We start from the raw sequence: 24,624 nt of genomic DNA on the forward strand, positions 1-24,624 counted from the left end.
TTCTTGAAGACTCTGGAATACGTGGCAGCTTGGTACGCATATATATTACCTAAGGATTTTGAACTATATTCCTAAATATATATAATATAGTGTCACAACTAACGGCGCCTAATATCGTAGTATACAAACTATTCACAGTTATAACAGCTTATACAATAGTCTTGAATAATATCGGCTCTTAAAAGCCGTTTACTCCCAAATGTCTGACTCTTTTTTTGTAATAATACATTTCATCCGGATCCAAACGGAAAAAAATCCCCCTCAGGGAGATGTACTCACCAAAAGTAGGTAGTACATCAGAGTGTATCACTCTCCTACGGACACTCCGTTTATGCCGTGAACTCCTCCACAAGCTGTGATCAGGATGACGTCCTCTATTGTAAATCCAATCATCGGACAAGGGCAGAAGGGGGGGGGGGAGTGGTCACGTCTCCCGTTCTTTCATCGATCCACGGCCCTCTGTATTTAAACCGCTGTTTTCCTTAAATGACCTCAGCAGATGTAATATATGTATCTCTCCCGCAATCACTTGCCTCGGTTCGGGTATACCGAGTCCCCCACAGTGCAGATCCACCGAATATGATGTAAAACGGGGAATACAAGGAAATGCTAATAGTGCATTAACTCTTACATAAAAAGGTCATACATAAAATGTGTAATACAATAAACACTCCTCTTATCCAATGTACCCTTACCAGCATAAGATGGTATATATGCAATATATATATGTCCTCGGAATCACCGGCAACTCACGGGAACAGCTATATAGGGTAAGGGACTTGAGAAAGATTCAGACCAAATCGAAACGCGTTGGATGGAGGTTCACTGTGTGTGTCCCTTAGAACGGGAGACGTGACCACTCCCCCCCCCTTCTGCCCTTGTCCGATGATTGGATTTACAATAGAGGACGTCATCCTGATCACAGCTTGTGGAGGAGTTCACGGCATAAACTGAGTGTCCGTAGGAGAGTGATACACGCTGATGTACTACCTACTTTTGGTGAGTACATCTCCCTGAGGGGGATTTTTTTCCGTTTGGATCCGGATGAAATGTATTATTACAAAAAAAGAGTCAGACATTTGGGAGTAAACGGCTTTTAAGAGCCGATATTATTCAAGACTATTGTATTAGCTGTGATTACTGTGAATAGTTTGTATACTACGATATTAGGCGCCGTTAGTTGTGACACTATATTATATATATTGTATCCTTTTTTACTCCTTTGTGGATAGGAGTAGCCACATACGGGCTGCCATATATCCTTATCAGCGCTGTGGTTTCTATCTATTTTGATACACATTTCTATATTCCTAAATACTACATGATTGGGCGCCCCTTCCCTTCCCATATATATATATATATATATATATATATATATATATATACAATGCAAAAAAAGGACAGGGGCGCCACATAGGGTATTACCACAATATAATGCAAGGATAGGAAAAATATAGACAGTGTGGTAGAGTAAACTCACACTTGAACCATAATGTGTGAATAACAAAGATACAAGTAGAGCCAGTATAGTGATTAGGATAAACACTCGTGTGCAACACTGTCTCCAATCCCAAGTGCATACACCACTAAAAATAATAGTTCTGCGTACCAGATATATAGTTTATTGGAAATATTCACGCAGATGATGATGTCTTCAACAGTATTATGTGTCTTTACTGTAAACACTCCTCATAGAAGGGGATTCATAATAGACAGCTGGGACCTCAGATTGTCACAACCTCATCCAATGGCGGTAATGAGCAAGATTGATAAAGAAGGATGCAATGTAAAAATATAATCAATTTATTAAAAATTGAACAGCACAATAGTAACTCACATGAGGTACACCAAATAGCGCTGGTAGATGTCACAGCTCAACGCGTTTCGTCCCGGTAAAACGGGACTTCCGCAGGAGTAATAACCTGATCTAGCACTCTTTCTCCTGGTGGAGGATTTCCAGATTTGGTGCAGTCTAGCATATAACAATACATCACTATGTTAGTCTCTGTTCTGTTTTTTTCTGCATTGTCGCTACATCTGATGGAGATTGAGAGGGATTACCTCTGAAGAGGAATCTCCATGTGACCAATTACTTTCTGAGTACATCTTCACGGTACGCAGTTTATTACATCTTCCCAACTTATATATATGATATTACACATTTGGGCGCCCTACTTGTTTTTCTGTTGCAGTTACTATCGTTATCCGGACTAACCATCTGGTCACAAGTTTTTTGAGGCTGCCGCTTTCAACCTAGCTAAGTATTGTTCTGGCACTGATTTCTCAAAACTGGACTTTTTACATATTATCTATACCAGCTATCTATTCAATTGTATCTACGCTGTGGTAACTAGCGCCATTGTATATCTTGTTTTTTCTTGTTATATATATATATATATATATATATATATATATATATATAATATTGCCAAATGCAACTTTTGGATTGACTCTGAACATCCTATAGCTGGAGCAGATGCCATGGCCATTCGATCCTGATTGCAAAAGAGTTGCTAACGTAGATGAATCCTTAAATTGCACAGCGAGATGTATGACCTCTGGAGAGGTATCCTTCAGACCAAATCAGCAGAACTATCTGTGATAAGGCTAGTACTGGCTGAGTAACTTCTTTCAGATGCCATGCTATGGGAGTATTCTATACCTGTTAATGGACACTACTCTAATTCATGCAAACCTAGCAATGATATTTCATTAGCAAGAGTGGAGGCAAGGTCTACTTACTGCCCCAGACTTACAAAAAGGGCACTAGATATAGTATTAGGTGGGACTATTCAAAACCTCTGGAAAGCACACTTAGTCAGCATCTGTAGTCCTCTCTTACCTGCTTCCTGCCTTACCTTACTAACAGGATCTTGAAATTCAGTAGGATGAAGAGCTGTCCAGTCTGCTCCTCATTTTTGTTAAGAATTAAAAAAAGTGTAAAACAATAACTTAACTGAGGTAAAATAAAATTACACTTAACTAATCGAAATTACCAGATAACAAATAGTCAAATTTAATTGATAAGCTAGGTATCTCACTAATAAAGATAACCAGTGCTATTTAAAAATATAATTTTTTAAGCAATGTTTAAACAGCAAAAGCTAAAATAACCCTGTCCAGGAAGGGTGACCAATATCCATGTGGCTATTTTTGTCAGAATTAATACATGCTATCTTTAACCATTTGGAACGTGTATACATTATGACACCAACATCTGTATCTATGATTTGTTTTAACCTCAGGGGGTATATTTACTAAACTGCGAGTTTGAAAAAGTGGAGATGTTGCCTATTGCAACCAATTAGATTTTAGCTGTCATTTTGTAGAATGAACTAAACAAATGATAACTAAAATCTAAGTGGTTGCTATAGTCAACATCTCCACTTTTTCAAACCTGCAGTTTAGAAAATATGCCCCCAGGAATCAATCTCCTATTTCACTATATATATGAAAGCTTGCAAAAAGAACAATCTTAGTGCTTTGTCTGCCTGTAAATACCCAATCAACTTTGGAGGGAACAACACCAAATGGAAAAGAAAAGGAAAATAAATCCCCACAAAGATAATAATTAGAGGAGGAAAACAGAGAAAAATGGTGTACCGTTCTGTAAAAACAGATAGGATTTTTAATCTGAGCAAAATTGAACTAACATAAGTTCAAAATAAAGTACTGAACAAAGGTCTAAAATTCTCCCCACATTGAAGTCTGAATCAAAATGAAACTTACATTGATCTACATAAATATGCATGGAAACTATGTTTAAAGAAATATTTTATGAAGAATTTACCAAAATAACCTAGGGCACCACATGCCCAATATTTTTCGCATACAGATTTAAAACCCACCTCAAGCTTTAATCCAACATTCATGAAAGGACCTTATATCAAAACATTTCAAAAATTGGTAGAAGGTGAAATAGAACAGATCCCGGACAAACCAGAAATGAAATTCAATCTCTCAAAAAGAAATTGCAGCAATAAAAGAACTGAAGAGCAATAAGGACATGGTCATCAAACCAGCAGATACGTGAGGAGGGCCAGTCATTGTAGATAAGGAAAAATATTTAGAGGAAACAGCCCACCTACTAGATGACATAACAGCATACAAAATATTACAAATAGACCCCACCAATGACTACAGCAAAACATTATCTGAACATCTAGAAGAAGACCTGAACCTGGGAATACTTACAAAAAAGAAAATTGAATTCCTGTATATTAAAGATCCAAAGGTATTAGTCTTTTACCATCTCCCTTAGATACATAAAGATCAAGCTAACCCTCTGTACCATCCTATAATTTCAGGGATAGATTCACTCACTTTGAATCTCTCCCAATATATTGATAAGTATCTTCAAGAAGTTGTGACAACACAGAAAAGCTATTTGGAGATACAACACACATGTTACAAATTATTCAAAACCTACATTGGGAAGAATCATACTTCTTAAGTACATGTGATGTTAAATCATTGTATACATGCATCAAATATGTTGGTGGATGTAACTATACTTACCAAATGTTGTGCAAAAATATAGATCACATGAATGAGCAAATTCAATTCATGATGGATAATAATGAATTTATATTGACCCACAAATAGTTTTGGCATGAAAGGATGTTCTATCGCCAGGCAAAAGGAACTGCAATGGGGACCTGATTCGAGCCAAGCAAAGCAAATCTCTTTAAGTCTCTTGTGGGAAGAGGATATCATTTGGTCTAATGAAGAATATGAGAAACAACTAGTATGTTGGCACAGATTTATAGATGACATCTTCTTCATTTGGAAAGGCAATAAAGAATTATTAGATACATTCTTATACTGGATAAACAGAAATATAATAAACTTGGAATTCACAGCAAATCAAATCAATCAACAAGTCTAATTTTTAGACCTAGAAATATATATAGAAGAAGGAAACATATTGACAAGAACATTTATCAAACCTGTTTATTGCACTAATTACATACCAGCTAACAGTAACCACCACCCACAGGGGTTTCAAAACATACCAAATGGACAAATTAAAAGGATCAGAAGAACTCACATGAATAGACCCATCAAGGAAAAAAAATTATGGAAAAATTCATGGAGAGAAAATGACAAAAAATGACAAATGACAAAACCAAGCTACATAAAGCACTTGACGAAGACCAAAAGAAGGACACAATGGACCTCCTGAAATACAAGAAGAAGCCAGAACAAAAATGATTTGATACCGTCTTCATCACAAATTTTAGTAGTAACCACCAGACCATAAAAACAAAAAACATAACTGAAAAATGTTTTACAAGAAGATAAGGATCTGAAACAGATCATTCCAAGAAAAAAAAAAAAAAATCTTCAAAGGAGCAGAAAGTCTAAAAATACTCTAACAAAAACTTTATGTCACTAACCATCAAAAGAACACTGGAACACAAAGTGGATTTCATTATTGCAATGATTGTGCAGGCTGTAAAAACCTTACAAAAAGCTGCACAAAACCCATAACCACTTATACTTCAAGAGTAAAAGAAAAAAGTTTAAAGATAAAAGAAAAACTGCAATACGGAAGGAGTCATCTACCTACTGGAGTGCCCATGTGGCCTTCAGTATGTAGGTTGAACAGATCAATCAATTAAAGACTCTCAAGCCGTTAGGTTTAAATATTGAATTTGATATATGGCCCTTTCTGAAATAAATAAGAAACTAAATTGCCCTTTATATTTATAATCATATATTAGTTATGTTCATTTAACATTTTAGATTTTAACGTAAGAATTCTATTAATTTGGATAGATAGATAGACAGACAGACAGACAGATAGACAGATAGATAGATAGATAGATAGATAGATAGATAGATAGATAGATAGACAGACAGGTAGATAGATAGATAGATAGATAGATAGATAGATAGATAGATAGATAGATAGATAGATAGATAGATAGTGTAACGAGTCGCGGCGGCTTCAGGCACTGCCGAGACTCGCTCCTTCAGATGTCTTCACGTCCCGGCCGTCGTCATGATGACCGGGACGTCATTTCTGCTTTGTCCCGGCCGTTGCCGAGGCAACGGTCGGGACGCTCTTTGGTCTCTAGCGCCGCGTCCCGGCATCTAGGGCAGCCGGGCGCGTGCGCAAAGCAGTGATTAGGTGCCAGCTGGTTGTACTCTGCTCCTGCTTTCAGGACAATTCCTATTGGACCACATTAGTATTTAAGGCAGGAAGGGGCAAGCCCTCCCTGCCGGTTATAGTTCCTGCTTGCTGCTGACTAGCCTGCTGTATTTCTGGTTTCTGCTACCTTTGGATTGATTCTTGTTGCCGACCTTTGCCTGACTACTGACTTTGTTTGATTGCCTGTGTCCCTAGACCTTTTTGCCCGGTATCCTACACTGCTAATTTGCCTGTGACCTCTGACCATGGTTTGGTATCTGGATTTTCTGTTTGCTGCCGGCCTCGACCTTTGCCTGAACCTCACTCTGCTATCGCTCCTGTACTCTATCGCTGGGTTCTCCCCAGTCAGCGCACGATTCACGACCCTCAGCTGTCTGCGGCCAAGTCTGTCCCCACCATTAGGGGCTCCAGCGAAAACCAGACTTCTGAGTAGACTCCGGGTTTCTGTGTTGCTGGCTGTTGGGGGTTCCTAACAGATAGATAGATAGATAGATAGATAGATAGATAGATAGAGATATATAGGTGTATACCATATTCTGTATTTTATAATTAAATTTGCATGAAACTCATTACAAATAAAAATGATAAATAAGTATTTTAAACTAATTTTTATAACCTCAATACAGACTCAACATAGCTCTATGAATAGTCCATATAAAAGAATGCAACACGTTTTAAGAAAAGACATTTTTTTTTTTGAAGTTTGTTGAATTTTAGCCACTATAAATAAAGGCAGAGTAAGTCCATCATCATTCTTGAAAACGTCTGTTCTGGAAGACACACCACATACTTAAAGAACCACTACATTTTGACTCCTGGAGGCTATTTACCATTTAAATAGGAACAAGTGTGTGTGTGAACCATCTAGACATCCTTTACTAAAGCAAAGGATTGGCAGAAGAAACCCCTAGAAGTATTTGGAGGAACTTATCAGGAAAAGATTAGGGTAAGCCATCGCTACTCAGTAAGGAACCTAATATCGCTGTCATGCAGAAATACTCAAAAGCAAAATAATACATTTTAATCAATGTTGCAATCTACATGTGTTTTTGTTTGTGTGTTTGTGTTTGTCACACTACATGTGTGAATGATTGTCAAGACATCCTTTTGGTTTAGAACAGTGGTTCCTAATCTTTTTCAGTTTGTGCCACCCTTAGAGTGTCCATCATTTTTTGAAGCCACCCCTCCAAAATAATTACCGAGCAGTCCCGTTTTATAAGTAGTTGGGTCACAAAAACGTAACAAGTATTTAGGTCAGGACAGAAATACTTATTTAGTTGTATGCAAAAATAATACACATAAATCCAAGGCAAAAGTATATTTTTATATTTTTTTTTCAATTATATTTCTGTCAATTAATAATTTACAGCTAACTCACACTGTGCCCTCCTTCATCTCCACATACACTCTGTGCCCCTGCATCTACACACTCTGTGCCCCTGCATCCACACACTCTGTCCCCTCTGCATCCACACACTCTGCCCCCTCTGCATCCACACACTCTGTCCCCTTTGCATCCACACACTCTGCCGCCCCTGCATGCACACACTCTGCCGTCACTGCATCTACACACTGTGCTGCCCCTCCATCCACACACTCTGCTGCCCCTGCATCCACTCACTCTGTCCTCTTTGCATCCACTCACTCTGCCCCCTCTGCATCCCCTCACTCTGCCCCCTCTGCATCCACTCACTCTACCCCCTCTGTATCCACTTACTCTGCCCCCTACAAGCAATAGTGTGTTTGTGGCAGGCAAGATGGATGGTTGTGCAGAAGTGGACAACCCCTTTAAGTACTGTACTGAAAACAAATGTGACCCTTGCTTGGTTCATATTTAATATGCACACTTTCAGTATAAAAGTAACTTATGGAAAATACTATGATACTTAGATGCGGTTATATTTTGTCAATTTCTCTCTGAAAACTACAGAAATCAATATGCAATGGGGCAGTTACAATGAAATCATGTTACAATGGGGAGTTGTGTGGCCAATGGAAGATGGGGAGTGACAACTTATTGGTTGGAGGGTAACATGAATGGATTTAATCTTGGTACAAACTTCCAGCGACCTGTAGAGAGGTCATTGATATCAGCTAGAGACAAATGAGTCCACATACAAAGTAGAGGCTCAGAGAGAGAATCCAGCAAGTACAGTCATATATGGTGCATTTGTGGGCTATGCATCTACTTTTAAGAGAATGCAGATGAGTTTGTTTGATAAAATGTGAAAGTAGAAAAATGTACATGGAATGATCGGCAGATGAAGGTATCAACTACTCTTTGGGTGTGTCAAAGTCTCTCATGTTCTTTGCCAAATCTAATGTAGCTGAAAGCTATTATGCCAAGTAGGTTGAGGCACCTGAAGAGATAAACCATTTATCTCATTATTGCAGTAACTACCTATAAATGAACATTTCTGCTATGATAACTATAGTTATAACACACTAAGCTCTAAAGGGAGAAAGCAGAGGGATACTCATGTTAATTACACAAAGACATTCTAAACAATAAACACACAGTGTTTGATAGCTGCCCAAATGAGTATACAGTTTATTGGAAAAAAAGCATGTGATACATAAAGTAAAGGTAGAGATTCGCTAGAAAGGAGATGTTGGAAAACATAATTTACATACATAAAATGAATTGCCTCCGATGTTTATTGCTAATTTTATACCCACAGCTCCAAGTATAGACACTTATTGGAGAGTATGTTATCATTTCCCTTGAATCTATGCACATATACCTATGGAGCATAGCTTAATAGCAGACATAATTGCATCTTCAATTAGGTATTTAATTTCAAGCATCAATTTAATCAGTTAAAAAGAAGGCTTTTTTCACAACATACCACTAGAACCAATATCAAATTCTGAAAGTAAACCAGTATAAAAAAATAAGAAAATAATTCCAAGTCTTACATGAGTAATAATTCAAAGATAGCTAACTTTGAAAAATGTGGTTCTAAAAGGGAATTTCCTTGCGCTGCTCAAGAGAAGATTTACAAAGGATCCAATTTGCAGAACAAGCCATGTGTCATTTTGGGCCCTTCCCCTGAAATTTATCCTGCAACTTCAGTCCAATGATGTCATGACATTTCAAACTCAGAGCATCAATAGTTTCTGCCGCACCTTGCTCTGCAAATTTGATCTTCCTGTAGAGGCACATTTTTATCAGGGGTCCTTGCATTGTTTGTGAAAAAAACACCAGAAGAGAGGCCCTCACTATTTTAATTAAGGGGGGGGGGGGCATTTTTAGAAGCCCCTTTTAGGAAGTTGCATTAGCCTTAATATATTTACTATCAAAAATACAACTGTAATTAGTTATTATTTACAATACCTTTACTTAAATTTAATAGAAAACATTTCTATTGTGTATAATAATCTCTTAATTCCCATCATTCTGTTGTCTATATTAGTCACTTAATTCAGATTCACTCTAATCATCACGCAATTTAGAATGAACTGTGATCTATTCATTTGTGATATTTTTCATTCTCATATATAAATTTAAACACTTAAGTAACTGTCAAAAGTGTGTCTCTTATTTCTTATTAATGACTCTATGTATCATCTTCATCCTCCTCATCTTTTCAGCATAGAAGTACTAGCACACCGTGTCAGGTCATTCACTCTCCTCATGATTCCTCAATGTCGATAATGGAGTGAAAAAATGATACTGCCAGAAAAAAACTTAACTTTTCAACACAGTGAACCAATGTGAAAGCTTTTTATGACATTTGGTCAGGCTTGAAAGAAGCCTGTCATTTTTAACATACACTATATGGACAAAAATATTCGGTTGCTTGACCATTACAACAGGCACTGTAATGACATTGTATTTAAATACATATACTTTAATATGGAGTTGATCTCCCTTTTGCAGCGATAACAGCTTCCACTCTTCTTGGAAGGCTTTCCTCAAGATGTTGGAGTGTTTCTGTAGGAATTTGTGCCCATTCATTCTGTAGAGCATTTATGAGGTCAGACACTCATGTTGAACGAGAATACCTGCCTTGCAATCGCTGTTCCAGTTCACTCCAAAAGAGTTCGATGGGGCTGAGATCAGGGCTCTGTGCGGGCCACTCAAGTTCTTCCACACCGAACTCATCCAACCATGTCTTTGTACTCCTTACTATTTGCACTGGGGCACAGTCATGTTGCAATAGAAAAGGGCCTTCCCCAAACTGTTACCACAATGTTGGAAGCATAGCATTGCCCAAAATGACTTGATATGCTGAAGCATTAAGATTGTCCTTCACTGGAGATAAGGGGCCTAGCACAAACCCTGAAAAACATCCCCATACCATTATCCCTTCTCCACCAAATTTCACAGTTGGCATAATGGCAGTCAAGCAGGTGGCATTCTCCTGGCATCCGTCAAACCCAGACTCGCCCATCTGACTGCCAAAGAAAGAAGCCTGATTTCTCACTCCACAGAACACGTTTCCACGGCTCCACAGTCCAGTGTCTTTGTGCTTTACTCCACTCCATCCGACATTTGGCATTGGTCTGAGGCTTGCCTGCAGCTGCTGGGCCATGGAAACCCATTCCATTAAGCTCCCGCCACACAGTTTTTGTGCTTACATTAATGCCAGTGGAAGTTTGAAACTCTTCAGCTATGGAATCAACTTTTACGGGGTCTTAGACTACGTGGCTGAGTTGCTGTTGTTCCTAAATGCTTCCACTTTCTAATAATATCACTTAGTTGACTTGGAATATCCAGCAGGGATAAAATTTCAGAAACCGTCTTATTGCAAGGGTGGCATCCTATCACAGTACCACGATTGAAGTCATTGAGCTCTTCAGAACGATCCATTTTGCATCACAAATGTTTGCAAATGGAGACTGCATGGCTAGGTGCTTGATTTTATACACCTTTGGCAATGGGTCCGATTGAAACCCCTCAATTCAATAACTAACTGGTGTGGCAAAATACGTTTCTCCATATAGTGTATATTCCCAAGGACAATTCCATCTTACTCTATTTTACATTATTGCCTTTGCCCACTTTGGTCTATCATATTTTGTGGGGACAAAAGTGGCATTCCCTGTCGCTGAAGTGTTTGATTTGTTAAGCTATGCAATAAAAATAATATGTTTAATCCTTGGAGGCTTTTTATTCCATATAAATTTTGAAAATGTCTTTTCTACATCAAGAAACAGAGTTATGGAATTTCTGTTGAGAGGATTTGAGTGTAATGAATGAAGCTTCATTTTGATATCTATGATCTTACCAACCACAGCATTATTAAAGGTTTCCAAGAGGAAATATCTTTTGTAATTTCATTCAAGAATAACAGGAAATTTTCCTGATATAGATTATTGCATTAAAATGTTATAAAGATTGAATGAATAAGAACTTCTGATTTTGAAAAATGTATTTTATAACCTGATACCGAGCCATAATCATCACTAAGATTATAAAGAGTAGGTATAGTTAGAGGTTGTGTGAGGGAGAGGAGTATACTGTCTGTAGTATAGTGTCCCACCTTCACACCTTGGACATCTTGTGATGCTCTAGTAATAGCAGCTAGGGTTTCAATCACCAGACCAAATTCTAGAGGGGATAAATAGCAGCCCTGTCAAGTACCATTGGGATTATTGACCACATTTTTAAGGAAAGCCATTGATCAGAATTCTAGCTGCTATGGAAGAGTATAAAGTTTGTATTCCTGATAGGAATTAACACGTAAGATCTAATTTTTTTGGATCATAAATTGCCATATTGATAGGCTGATTGGCACTGGTACCCCTGGCTAGTGATTATCAGGGAAAAAATGTTTAGACATAGTGCATGCACTTGTGGCACTGCAAACTCCAGCATGCACATGGGTGCCAGTGCATTCTATCACTTACAGTACCACAAGTGTTGCCCACATAATAAATGTCAAACTTATGCCACCATGATGAAATACAGAAATAATAGCACCCCCCGTGATGAAAGAAATTAATTATAGTGCCCCCTTGAATAAATAAATTAAATATAAAGCTCCTGTGATGAAAGGAATTAATTATAGTGCCCCCATATAATAAAATAATTAAATTATTTTATGTGAAACACTTTTAGTGCACACTTGAATGAACTGGCACCCATGTGCATGCTGGAGCTTACACATCCTGTCACTTTAGCTGCCTAACCACGCACATGACCTGATTTTTATATGCAGTTCAAAGTGTCAAAATAGCACATCAACCTATATTTTCAACGGGATGCTTTTTCATCAACTAGGCACACTTTATATGAGAAATATACTCAAAATGTAATGTAATCGAACATTAAAAGTTCAAATGTCTCCTGAGAAATTTAGTTAATTGTTGAGGCTCGAACTAGCAATACTTTATGAGATGAAAAGAAGGAAACCTAACATTAAGAGGGTGATTCAAAAGTGACAGTAGGCAGGTCTTAAAAGTAATATTTTTATGTTGGCCAGCACACTTTTAAATTTTCGCACATAGACTTCTTACATAGGCACTTCCTAAAGTTGCCAAAAAATAAAATGCATTGCACATTTTTTTCTTTTTTGCATTTGTCAGTGTTTTGTTATAAGCATCATACTCTTCAACATTACCACAAAATATGATAAAATATACCTAACACATAACATTTTCAGAAGTAATCAGAATGGTTGCAGTATTTCTGCAAATAATGAAAGGGGAACATGAACTACAGTAGCTATGAAAAGTATTGAATTTTTTGGGAATTTTTACCACTAATCAACACTAAACATTAAGGGCTAGATTTACTAAACTGCGGGTTTGGAAAAGTGGAAATATTGCCTATAGCAACCAATCAGATTCTAGCTGTCATTTATTTAGTGCATTCTACAAAATGACAGCTAGAATCTGATTGGTTGCTATAGGCAACATCTCCACTTTTTCAAACCCGCAATTTAGTAAATATACCCCTAAATGTTTTTAATGCTAATCTTTTTTTTTTAATAAATTACAAATAAAAACCAGATAATAGCTCATTATATAAGTATTCACTGTTTGGGCAAGTCTCTACCAGATTTGCACATCTTGACACTGTAAATTTACACCCTTTCGTCTTGATTATTTTGTGTTTAAGCCACATCAATGCTTTGGGCTATTGCCCTCTACAACAGAATTTCATTCACCACTAATTGTTTTCCAGTCCCTGAAGCAGAAAAGCATGCCCATAACATTATAGTGCCGTCCACATGCTTCTTGGTCGGAATAATGTTCTTGGCATGATGAACAATCTTACAATTGCTCAAAACAAAACATTAACACTAAAAAAATGAAATTTTGGTTTAATTTGGTATGTAGATGAGGTGAGATTTTATGTGAGGTGTCTTCAACAAAGGTTTTCTTTTTAACACCCTCCCATAAACTGCAGATTTACAAAAAGCATGTGTTACTGTGCTTTCCTAGACAGTTCTCCCATCTCTGCCATGGAGAAATGTAACTCTCTCACAGTTGTCATACACCGTCTTGCAGCCTCTCTAATAAGTGCCATTCTAGCCTGGACGCTCAGTTTTGGAGGATTATCAGTTCTAGACAAATTCACAGTTGTCATTCCCACAGTTGTGTCATAATATTGGGGTGATATTGACAATCTTTGTCTTCTTTTTATAGCCTTCCTGACTATTGCTTTTCAATAAACTTTGTTGGGATTAGCTTTGAATGGTCTTTGATCTTTTGTTTGCAAAAGGATTATCGAATTGTAGCACCTCTCACAGACAGTCATATTTATTTTAAAATTAGTTGAAGCAGTTTAATTGTACACTAGAGGATCCCCTATTAATCAATTATGTGACCTCTGAAGACAACTGAGTACAGCAAGTTTTATTTAGATGCAGTGTTCCAAAATGGGTGAATACTTGTGTAATCAATCAATGCCTGATTTTTTTATTTGTAATTATTTAAGGAAGAATTATTTCGTTTTATTTGACATTTCATTTAGCATTAACTAGTGGTAAGAATTCCTGAACACATGCATTCTTATTTCATAATGTAAGTAGATAAAATGTGAAAAAGGTCAAGGAAGATGAATAATTTTTCTAGCCACTATACGTAAATATTGCATTTTTCTCCAATGGAAATTATAACTTTTATTGACATTCCTCTATTTGATGTTATTTTGCTGCCTTAGATGAAGTCTTTTTAAAGTAGAGATTCCTCTGATGAAATAGCATTTTAATAAACATTCATTTGGTCGACATTCAAAAAGTTGACAACATTAGGTCGACAATTCAAATGTTGGCAGTATTATTAGTTTGACAATTTGAATGTTAACAGTATATTAGGTTGACAATTGAAATGTAGAAAGTATTATTAGTGTTAGAGCTTCTCTTAAGTTCTGTATAAGCTTTTAGAAGAAGGGAACAGATATCTTCACCTATAGCAGCCACCTTTCCCGTAGAGGTACATATTCTCACAGGTACTTGGATGTTCCCAAGTCTTATACTCAGACTAGTAAAAGCTTATAACAGAAAACAGGTATGGAGAAGGGAGGTTGAGAAAGGAACTCTTATGGTAGTATGCACTGAGTAACAAGAGCCATGGTGTAAGGTCAAGGGCCAGCGGCAATCCAGGAGCATCATAGGTCAGACCAGAAGGTCAGTGTGATCTGCAAACAAGAGTAATCCAGTAACAAACAAAGGGTTCAAAGGCAGGCAAGGAGATTCCAGGGGACAGCAAAATCAAGTATCAGGTAGACATAGAGTAATTTTATAGTAACAGAGCAGGCACAGCAAACTACAGGGCAAGGTTTCTATAACCGGGAGGAAGGCAATTTAAATAAGAGTGAACCAGTCATGGCAGATATAGGAAGCGAACCCCGGTGGACTGACAGGTGATTGCAGTCACATGACTGCAATCACAATGGAGCGCCCTGGTTGCTTCACAACAGCTGGAGCAGAAAACATCAAAATCATCCCGGCTGCTAGCAAAAGCCGGGACCGGAAGCGAGAGACAGCATTGTCCCGCCTTCCTAGTAACAGCTGGGCATGAAGGGATAGCATGAGCCACAATACAGTGGTTCGAATCAAGTAATCCCGATTACCTGATTAGGACGATTAGAGTGGGGGCTCATAACAATTAGGTCGACAATTTGAATGTAGACAGTATTATTAGGTTGACAATTGAAATGTAGACAGTATTATATGGTTAGGGTTAGGGATAGGGTTAGGGTTATAGATAGGGCTAGGGTTAGGGATATTACTGTCTACTTAATAATACTGTCTACATTTGAATTGTTGACCTATTAATACTGTCCACATTTGAATTGTTGACCTAATAATACTGTCAATGTCATTATTGTCGAGTTTCCAAACCTGTCTAAATTAAGGTGTCATCCATATAAATGTTGGTCATGTAACTGTCGACCATATGTATCACACCCAATGAAACATGAAATGTTTTTTTGATTATTTGTTACCTTCATTTTTTTACAAAGCATATGTATCATTCTTGTATAGCGATATCACAAGCTTGACTGACCACTACCTTCTGTTGAGTAAAATCCCTGAAGTTACAGGCATAGGTTGGTGCCACTATTTACTCTTGAGAGTATATGAATATCAATAGAATTTTTGAAAAATATTAAGATTGTGAAGATGCGGGATTTTGCAAGTGAGACTTTTGCTATGATGTGCTTTATCTTCTAACTACACGTCTCAAAGGAGACTTTCCTTTGGAGAATTTCCAGACTGGGAAGCCACAGAATGCTGCAAGTATTATTGCTTACGGTGTGCTTCATCTCCTAGTCCTATTGAGGACAGTGTCAGTTACTCTCAGACTGACATATAAATCTGGTAATCTGGCCAATGAATATGATTTAAAGAAATCCTGCCAAGTATTGTATTTTGAGTTGATCTGGAGCTACAGTTATATTGTATATGAATAATTAGGTTTAATCCTATTGCATGTTTGCTGACTTATGGGGTAAATATTAAGATCAATAATTTTACTTTACATTAATTTTATTCATGTTTAGCTATGTGGTATATTTTTAATAAAAGTATATTATTAGTTACAGTCATGAGTGTTAGTCATATGTATTAGTAATAAAATAACACAAATACTGGGAGCTGTGATCATTTTCTTGGTTCTTTTTAGAGATTTCTCTTTGTCAACGCCACCTAGTAACTACCATGTAATCAAGGGGCTGTCTAGAGCTGTCCAAATCAGTTGTAAATCTGCAATATTTTTGTGCAATTAAACATATATATGAGTATGCAATCATCTTCCAACCACATTCTCCGGCTGTTTCTCCGAACGGCTTATGTTCATCCAATGTGGCTAAGCACTAACACTTAAGACTTGCCCTGATTTTATTTCCTAAAAACAAATTGTTGTGTTTGCAACCTTTCTATTAACCATAAAAAAAACACATGTTCAATATTATAGCAAAAACATCATTCATATCACACACACTTATTAATCTAAGATGACTATCCCCAAAGTTGTAAAGAAAATAGTAACTAAGAATCCATGTTATATTGTTACAATATGTTAGAGTTTTAGATTTGCTCTTAATTCCCATTAACTCTTAAAAACCATAGATGATTTCATTTTTGCCTCTTGACATACATAAATGTAGCTTGTACAATGTAATTTTTAATGAATAAGGGAACTGTGTTATGTGATTACTGGGAAGTTGTTTTTTTAGTACAATCAAGAGACAGTAATAAATGCAAATCTGTTTTCCTGGATCAAATATACTGCAGAGGGAAACAATAGAGGATATTTTAGGTAGCGGGAAACATTATATATTAATGTATTAACAAACGCTTAGGCCTCTAGAGTGCCATTCTGTTTCAGTGCCATAGAGCTTACTGTTTCAGGCTAGAGGCTTCTGAATGAGCTAAAACAGGCTTTTTAAACAAAATAATCTCCAAGTAGTGTACCCACATTTCCTGATGTGTCCTGAAGGAAACCGTGTTACTGATTTTGAAAGAATTAAGTTTTTGTTAAAGTGAATTTACTTCATACAATCATATAACAATTGAATACTGTATTTAGTTAACTCATAGGCCGTTAAAAATCATAACCACAAATCTATTTGTTTACAGGTAGAAAACCTCTCAGTTACTTGTTTTCAATTTATCGGGAACATCAAAAAAAACAAACAAGCCAACTACAAAGACTTCTAAGAGGAGAGCTCTGAAGTAAATTAAGGTCACTGATTACAACAGTACCTGACTGTTAAGGGCCTTCTTAATTGTACTGTTTTTTGTATTATTAGTTCTGCTTTGCTAAAATTACGGAACATTGCTAACTCAAGGATATATTTGCAGTGTAGCAGCCAGTGCCGCAAGATGATATAACTGAGGGCTAATAGGTTATTTATGTAATCACACCTTTTCCAGACCTCATATGTCTTGACTGATTCCACTCATTTGTACAGAGGAAATTAGATGCATCAGCGCTTTAAAGCTTTTCAAAGTAACTTAAACAAATACAAAAGTAAAAGTAGGAACATTTTGCCTGATGCTCTGCTAGATGCAGACATAGCGCAGATGAACAATGCGTTAAATGAAAACCAAGCCAAAAACACAGACTACATTAAGTGTTTATTTTGAGTTTGCACATATCTTAAGACATGTTAGATTTTTAAAGTGGTAAATGACAGATGAGCGGTGTTTACGTTTGATTATATTTTATATGGAAAATGTGTTTTTAAAATGTGTTACAAATACTATTTCTACAAGACACTATTCTCTCTTGTGTGTTAAACACACTTTATATTGTATATGAATTGGGTAATGTAACTTTCATATTTACTACTAACTCAGTCAAGCCACATCTCTATGCAATCTTTTGGAGTAAATACATGCATTTGTACACCAGAAGCAGAAATCCTGCTGGATTGAGATGGCTGAATCGTGATATACATGCTACTAAACATATACATGTAAGTACAGTTTTTTGGGCAAAATCTTTACCAATGCTTTCAGATACTTTTTTTACCATCTTTTTTTCTGTGAAAAAAGCTTCTGACATCCCTGAATATCAGAAGCTGTTGCCAACTATGGACCTCTAAAGCGGCCCCACCCTCTGCACCCACGTAATTCTGTCACTGTCCTGACTCTTTGCAGCATATGCAGCTTCTGTCTCACTGGGTTGCAGAGCCTCCCTTTCAGAACACAGGTAACCCCACTTGAGCGCTTGAAAACATTGTCTTGAGCAGTTATTTCAGTGGTCAGGTTCAATTGAGAACTCAAAGGTATTGGGTTCAGAGGTATTCACAGCATGGACCTGAATATGTGTGTAGAGTTAGACCCAAAACATCCCACCGACTGAAACTCAGAAAAAAGGACTCGGAACAGCAACATTTCAGGATCATGCTTTTAAACCTTCAGATCCTGTTAACAAGCACATACACTCCCCAGAGGCATCACACTCACTCATATGTCACAGGGACATCACATTTTTAATATTGACCACCTTGACAGTACATTTATTCTAGATACTTCTATAAGGGATAAAAAAAACATTATTCACTAATTACAAAATATATGGATTTGGACACATTCCAGTTATTGGAAGGGCTCCTTATGATGCAATTATTATTATTTTTTCCTGTAAGCTATCTGTTCCCTGAGTGTGCATGTACAGGATTCGGCAGGAATCAAGACAAAGAGGGACGCTAAGACATACAGCGGGTGAAATAAGTATTGAACACTTTTCTCAGTAAAAATATATTTAATGTGGTTATTGAAATGAAATTTACTCCAATTGCCAGCAACAACCCTTGCAATCCACACATGAAAGAAATCAAAACATAGATATCCATAATTTAAGTTTTGTGTAATAATGTGAAATGACACAGGGAAAAAGTATTGAACACATGAATAAAGGGAGGCGCAAAAAAGCCTGGAAAGCCAAGACACTAGCTGAAATCTATCAGTAATTAGAAGGCAATCCTTCCAGCTGGTTAAGCCACAACTGGTGGCCTATAAAAAGGTGTTTCATTACAAAGGGGTTGGGTACGCTTTAATGATGACGATAAATCCGACAAAGAGGAGGCATACAAAAAAATCAGATTTGACAAGAAAACTATTGCAATATACACAAACTTACCTGAAAACAGAACCTACAGATTTCTGATCGCACCAGGATGCTGACAGCAATTCAGTCCAAGTATCTACCTCTCCGACAGTAGACTTTAACATCAGTGCGACCTCCATCAATGTTAATTTAAAGCGGCAATATCGGGACCCCACAAATTAAGTATTTAAACCTGCGGGGTCCCAACATTGCCACTTTAAAATAACATTGATGGAGGTCGCACTGACGCCAAAGTCTACTGCCGGAGAGCTGTTTATTCGGACTGAGTTGCTGTCAGCATCCCGGTCCGATCGGAAATCTTAAGGTTCGGTTTTCAGGTAAGTCTGTGTATATTGCAAACGTTTTCTTGTCAAATCTGATTTTTTTTGTAGGCCTCCTCTTTGTCGAATTTATCGTCATCGATAAAACGATTAGCACTGATTACGAAGGTGTTACACAAGAAACATCTCATGATGGGTAATAGCAAAGAGCTCTCTCAAGATCTTCGCTACCTTATTGTTGCAAAACATACTGATGGCATTGGTTACAGAAGGACCTCTAAACTGCTGAATGTTCCAGTGAGCACTGTTGGGGCCATAATCCAGAAGTGAAAAGAACATAATTTCACCATAAACCAGCCACGACCAGGCCTGTATGCACGCTCACCACGCAACACCCCTTTGCTAAAGAAAAAACATGTTGAAGCTCGTTTAAAGTTTGCTGCACAACATTTGGACAAGCCTGTGAAATACTAGGTGAATAGTGTGTGGTCAGATGAGAGCAAAATTGAACTCTTTGGATGCCATAATACAATGAGAAGTTGTGGTGCCAGGTATGACCAGGGGTTGGGTTTACCCCCAGCTACACATGTGTCAGAAATAGTATATATAGAGCTGCATTTCAACTGTAGTTTACCGTCTGAAGTTCTGGATGATCACTAGTACCTTCAACTAGTGTGAACGGACCCTTTCTGAGAACTCTTTCTAAGCAAATAAACATCACTGCTTCAAGATTCTGCTTTGATGCCTACTTACCTGCTGTGACCTAAAGATTAGACCACTTTAATCCGTTATCTGGCTGTTCTGAGGTTTGGGACCCAGCATCTACTTACAACGCTCTACCTGCTACCCTGCAGCTGGAGCCATTGTGAGAGTCTGGGGGAACCATCCATAGCAACACTGAACCAAAGGAAAAGGTCAGGGATACTATCCCAGGTACCCAGCAAGGGGGTGCACTAGCAGCAAGAGGTACCCACAAGAAAGCGGTTCCAGGAGCCTGGTGGTGGGAACAGAGCACCTCCTATATCATTTGGAGGGAGCGCATTTGAGAAAACGAAATGGGATGGTGACAAGGCAGACCCAGCTGGCCCACAGCAACATGACAGGTTGGCATAGTATGCCCATCCTGGCACAAGTTGCAAGCAGCAGGCAGAGTAAGCTCTTGAATAGATGTGTCACTCAGTATTTACTACTGTGGGAGGGGGGGAGAATTGAGCATAACATAAAATCAATACAAGCTGTAGGGGGGGACTGAGCATAATGCATATGGGGGGCTGAGCATAATACAGCTGTAGGGAGGGGCTGAACATTATACTAGTGGGAGATGAGTTAAGTAGTGAAAGTTGAACATAAAACAAGTGGAGTATAATGTAAATGAAAGAAGGAAAGAGACCATACTACAAGTGTAGAGCATAATACAACTGAGGTAGGATAATACAAGGAGAGGGGATCATGGTGTACTAGGTAGCGCTTCATGTGAGGGGTGTGAATGTTAAAAACAGATAAGACGTCTCAAAACAGGGGAGCAGGGCACATGTTGCACTGCATGTGAGTGGAGGTCTGGGAAGGAATGAATAGAAGTGGGCCCTTGAAATAGTAGGTGGGAACAGTATCAGGGAGTCTATTTGTGGGGGTTGGGTAATATCTTACAGTTTTAAGTCAGACAGAATATGTGGGGGGTTATGATATCTTTGTGAACCTCTCAAGTAGAGTCCAAAATCACCCTATTGAGGGTATCAGTGACCTAACCACAAGGGCTTTTCTATGCAGCTGTTTTTCCCGGACCTCCCAGGTTTGTCTCACAGCCCCAGATAAAAACTGTATCTGTGTGAGGCTACAGAGGTACATGCATAAGTGGGAGCCCCAATCAGTAGCCACAATCTCTTTAAGTACTTGGGAGAAAGAAGCAGATGAGTAAAATTTAGCGATTAGGTGATAATGCAGCTTAAATATTAATGCACTGGATTTGTATTTTTTTTATATTTTCCTGTGGGCCCTGATCAGTGTCAGCATTTTCCTTTCCTATACTGCTGCATTTTATATTGGCTGCTCGAATGCTGAAAGTTGTCTGGTAATGCACATAAGTTGCATATCCACACACAACAATGGATAAATTCTAGGAGTTACAAGGATAATTTACAGAAAGAAATGTACAACCACAGAGATGGGAAAAAGACAAAGCTATTTGGTACCAATTACACTGAGGTAAGTACTATTTAATCAAGTACACCTTGTCAGTGGCAAGGTTACCACTTACCATTTCCAAATTGTTGTTGCCTATGTGTAGAAAATATTGCACTTATACTAGCCTGTATAGGTTATAGACCAGGCACTAGTCTGGGGCAATTTAACACAAGTAGGATTTTATGTGATGATGTGAATTTTTAATGCAATATACACTTATTTGTACGGCAGTATTTTGGTAACTATTACTTTGTGTTACACTACATGTTGCTCTGATTGCTTGCTTCTGCATCTTACAAAAAAAATTATGGCTTTTGGTGACAGAATGGGCTATTGAGTGAAGGTGATTTGGGGTCATGGTCATGCTCTTTGGGCATGATGATCACGCCCCTCCTGCGGTGTGTTGTGATGTACACAGGGACGCTTGCAAAATTTTTGCCACGGAGCCCATGAATGTTACCAAGGGTTTCTTTGACAATAAAATGACATGAGGTTGCAAGTGACTTATGTTATCCTTATAATGTCAATTATTTAATATATGCTGTTGAGTGAATAAATTAAACGAAAATAATTTTGTTTATCTACATAGTGCTTTAGGTATGTTTTGCCAAAAGTACACAACTTTGCACTTACTGTTCATTGTCTTCATTAGTAGTTAAGTGAAAGCCCTGAGTACACACGTCACATGACTCTGTTTTAAAGTTTTCTGTGATGGTGTGGGTTGGATCTGGTAAAGTGTTTTTAGTTTAATGTTATAATAGAACCTGTTACTGTACTTTAAGACATTCAGTTATAGTCGGTCTGCTGTGTAAATCAATTGTGTGACAAAAGTGTGGTCCAGTCTCCAGTTAATCATATACTCCTTTCTGCTTACATGTTTTTCCAGGTTATTGGTTGCAGCTCCTATCATATAATCCACTGGGAATCAGCCTGAACTATTAACCAATCACAGTGCATCCTGCTAATCATTAATTACTGTGGCAACAGCTATGATGAAATTTCTAGGCACTTGGGAGAAGTACACTTGGGAAAAGGATGTTGGGCTTCTACATAGTATGGAGAAGGACACAAGAAAGCTGTATTCTGAGACGAAGTATATTAGGGATCAATATCCTGGGAAGATTAATACTGGACAACTGGATACTTACTAGATGCACACTGGGCACTGGTAGTTATATAATAGAAACCTGAGCAATAGGAAGATGTATGTTGGACACTGGAGACTTAAATACTAAGCATCAGCTAGTTGTATAGCTAACATGGGCAGCTGCTTATGGAATATTAGAAGTGTCTACTGGGTATTAGGGCTACCAATTACTTCATTAAAAAGGTCAACGGATTCACAAATTTATTCTTATTCTGTCATCTGTCAAATTGGTATTTCATCCAGAGACTATTGTATGGTATGTCACAAGCTTAATAAAGTTGTTAATGCCTTCATTCTGTTGAAAATTCTTATAAAGGCCAAAACGCACAAGAACAGATAACAGAGTAATCTACTAGTAGCAGCTCACAAGCTATTTATGTAACTTATATATTTAGGTAAAAGAGGATATGATCTAATAGGAAAAATGAAAATAACACATAAAAATGTAAAGTCATGAGTATTAGGATGCAACTGAACAGCATGAAATTTTCTAATGATGGACCACCGATAAATATCTTTCACAGCCTCTCATACCTTGTGGGCCTAATTCAAATTGGAATGCAACCTGCATGTAAGCTGCATTTTAAAAAAGAGAACAGAACTTGAGAGTATTTCTGACAGTATTCAAATCCAAGTGGATCTCAAAATGTGTTTCAATTTGACTCTGGGTGTAATTACGCTCTGCATCAATGTTACTTGCATATGTTAGCAGGCAAGACAGACTGCAGTATGAGCACAGGCATATGTGCAATATAAGGTCACATCAGAACGCATACAAAAAATTGCTAATATAAAAAAAAATGAACAACCCCTAACACTATAATCATTAATAAAAATGTTTTTTTTTAACAATTTTTTTTTTTTTACAATAAATACATAACTCAAGATGTTCTTAATACATACTGTACATACAAGGCATTTTTATGGTTTTCTTACTTGCATACACATGTACTGTGCTAACTAGTGGCACGCATACGTGTATGTTTCAAAACAAAGATTATGCCACTGATAAGGTTGCCCCTGGTGACCATAGCTGCAATTACATGCTGTACTTTCTACTCTGGTTAGCTGGTGGGTATGGGCAACCAATATCAGAGGAATGCCCCCGAATACATGGGTATTTAGCACAGTCATGATGTGGAGTGGACACTAGTGTGTGTGTGTTTGTGTGTGTGTGTGTGTGTGTGTGTGTGTGTGTGTGTGTGGTGCAGTAGTAATAAAATTGGGTGCCTGGCCAGTTCAAAACCGAAACATAATTTTTAGTTAGCTCCTATTCCTCCAGCACAGGAAACTATAACGGTTGCAAATGGTAAGCATTTAAAAGCCTTTTACTCCTGTACATATTCGTCAGCAGATGTTATTGCTATCTCCGTATAACATATAATTCCTGCAAGTAATTATAAATTTACCAACTGCTGCTGCTCAGAGCAGTAGTTCCACAGGCACAAACCACAGGTGCATCACACAGGCTCTTCAAGATATTTAATCTCACCCAGTCGCAGTTATGCAGACGGACAATTACAGACCCTCAGGACCTCCATCCCACTGTCCAGGGACTCCTCTGCCATGCAGTCTCCAACCTCCATACTAGTCGCACGTCCCAATTAGCTGCACTTCCACTTGTAGTAAACCCCCCTCACGGTATGGGGGTCTTTCCAAGGTGGCTACTCCTTGAGGTACTTGGTGGAAGGTGCTCTAAGTCTCTCACTGCCTTTCTCCCTGCAGTACCAACCTGTGTCTGCTGTGGTGATGTTACTTCTGGGGTACCCCTGACGGTGGGGATCCCCCTTGCTGGTTATTTGCTTTGGCTCTTTCAGTAGTTGGGGATCTTCCCCTGTATT

At 37.9% G+C, this 24,624-nt stretch overlaps 1 long non-coding RNA gene across 1 annotated transcript in view; it reads left to right on the top strand.

The window, feature by feature from the left end:
• LOC142157769 (uncharacterized) overlaps positions 1 to 23,076 on the top strand; it is a 63,904-nt gene extending 40,828 nt beyond the window's left edge. Inside the window, exon 3 of the long non-coding RNA XR_012692617.1 lies at positions 22,523 to 23,076. This is a non-coding gene — a long non-coding RNA (uncharacterized LOC142157769). The remainder of the gene's footprint in view (positions 1 to 22,522) is intronic.
• The last annotated feature ends 1,548 nt before the right edge of the window (positions 23,077 to 24,624 follow it).

The sequence above is a fragment of the Mixophyes fleayi genome, chromosome 5, assembly GCF_038048845.1.
Source record: "Mixophyes fleayi isolate aMixFle1 chromosome 5, aMixFle1.hap1, whole genome shotgun sequence".
Classification (NCBI taxonomy): domain Eukaryota; kingdom Metazoa; phylum Chordata; class Amphibia; order Anura; family Limnodynastidae; genus Mixophyes; species Mixophyes fleayi.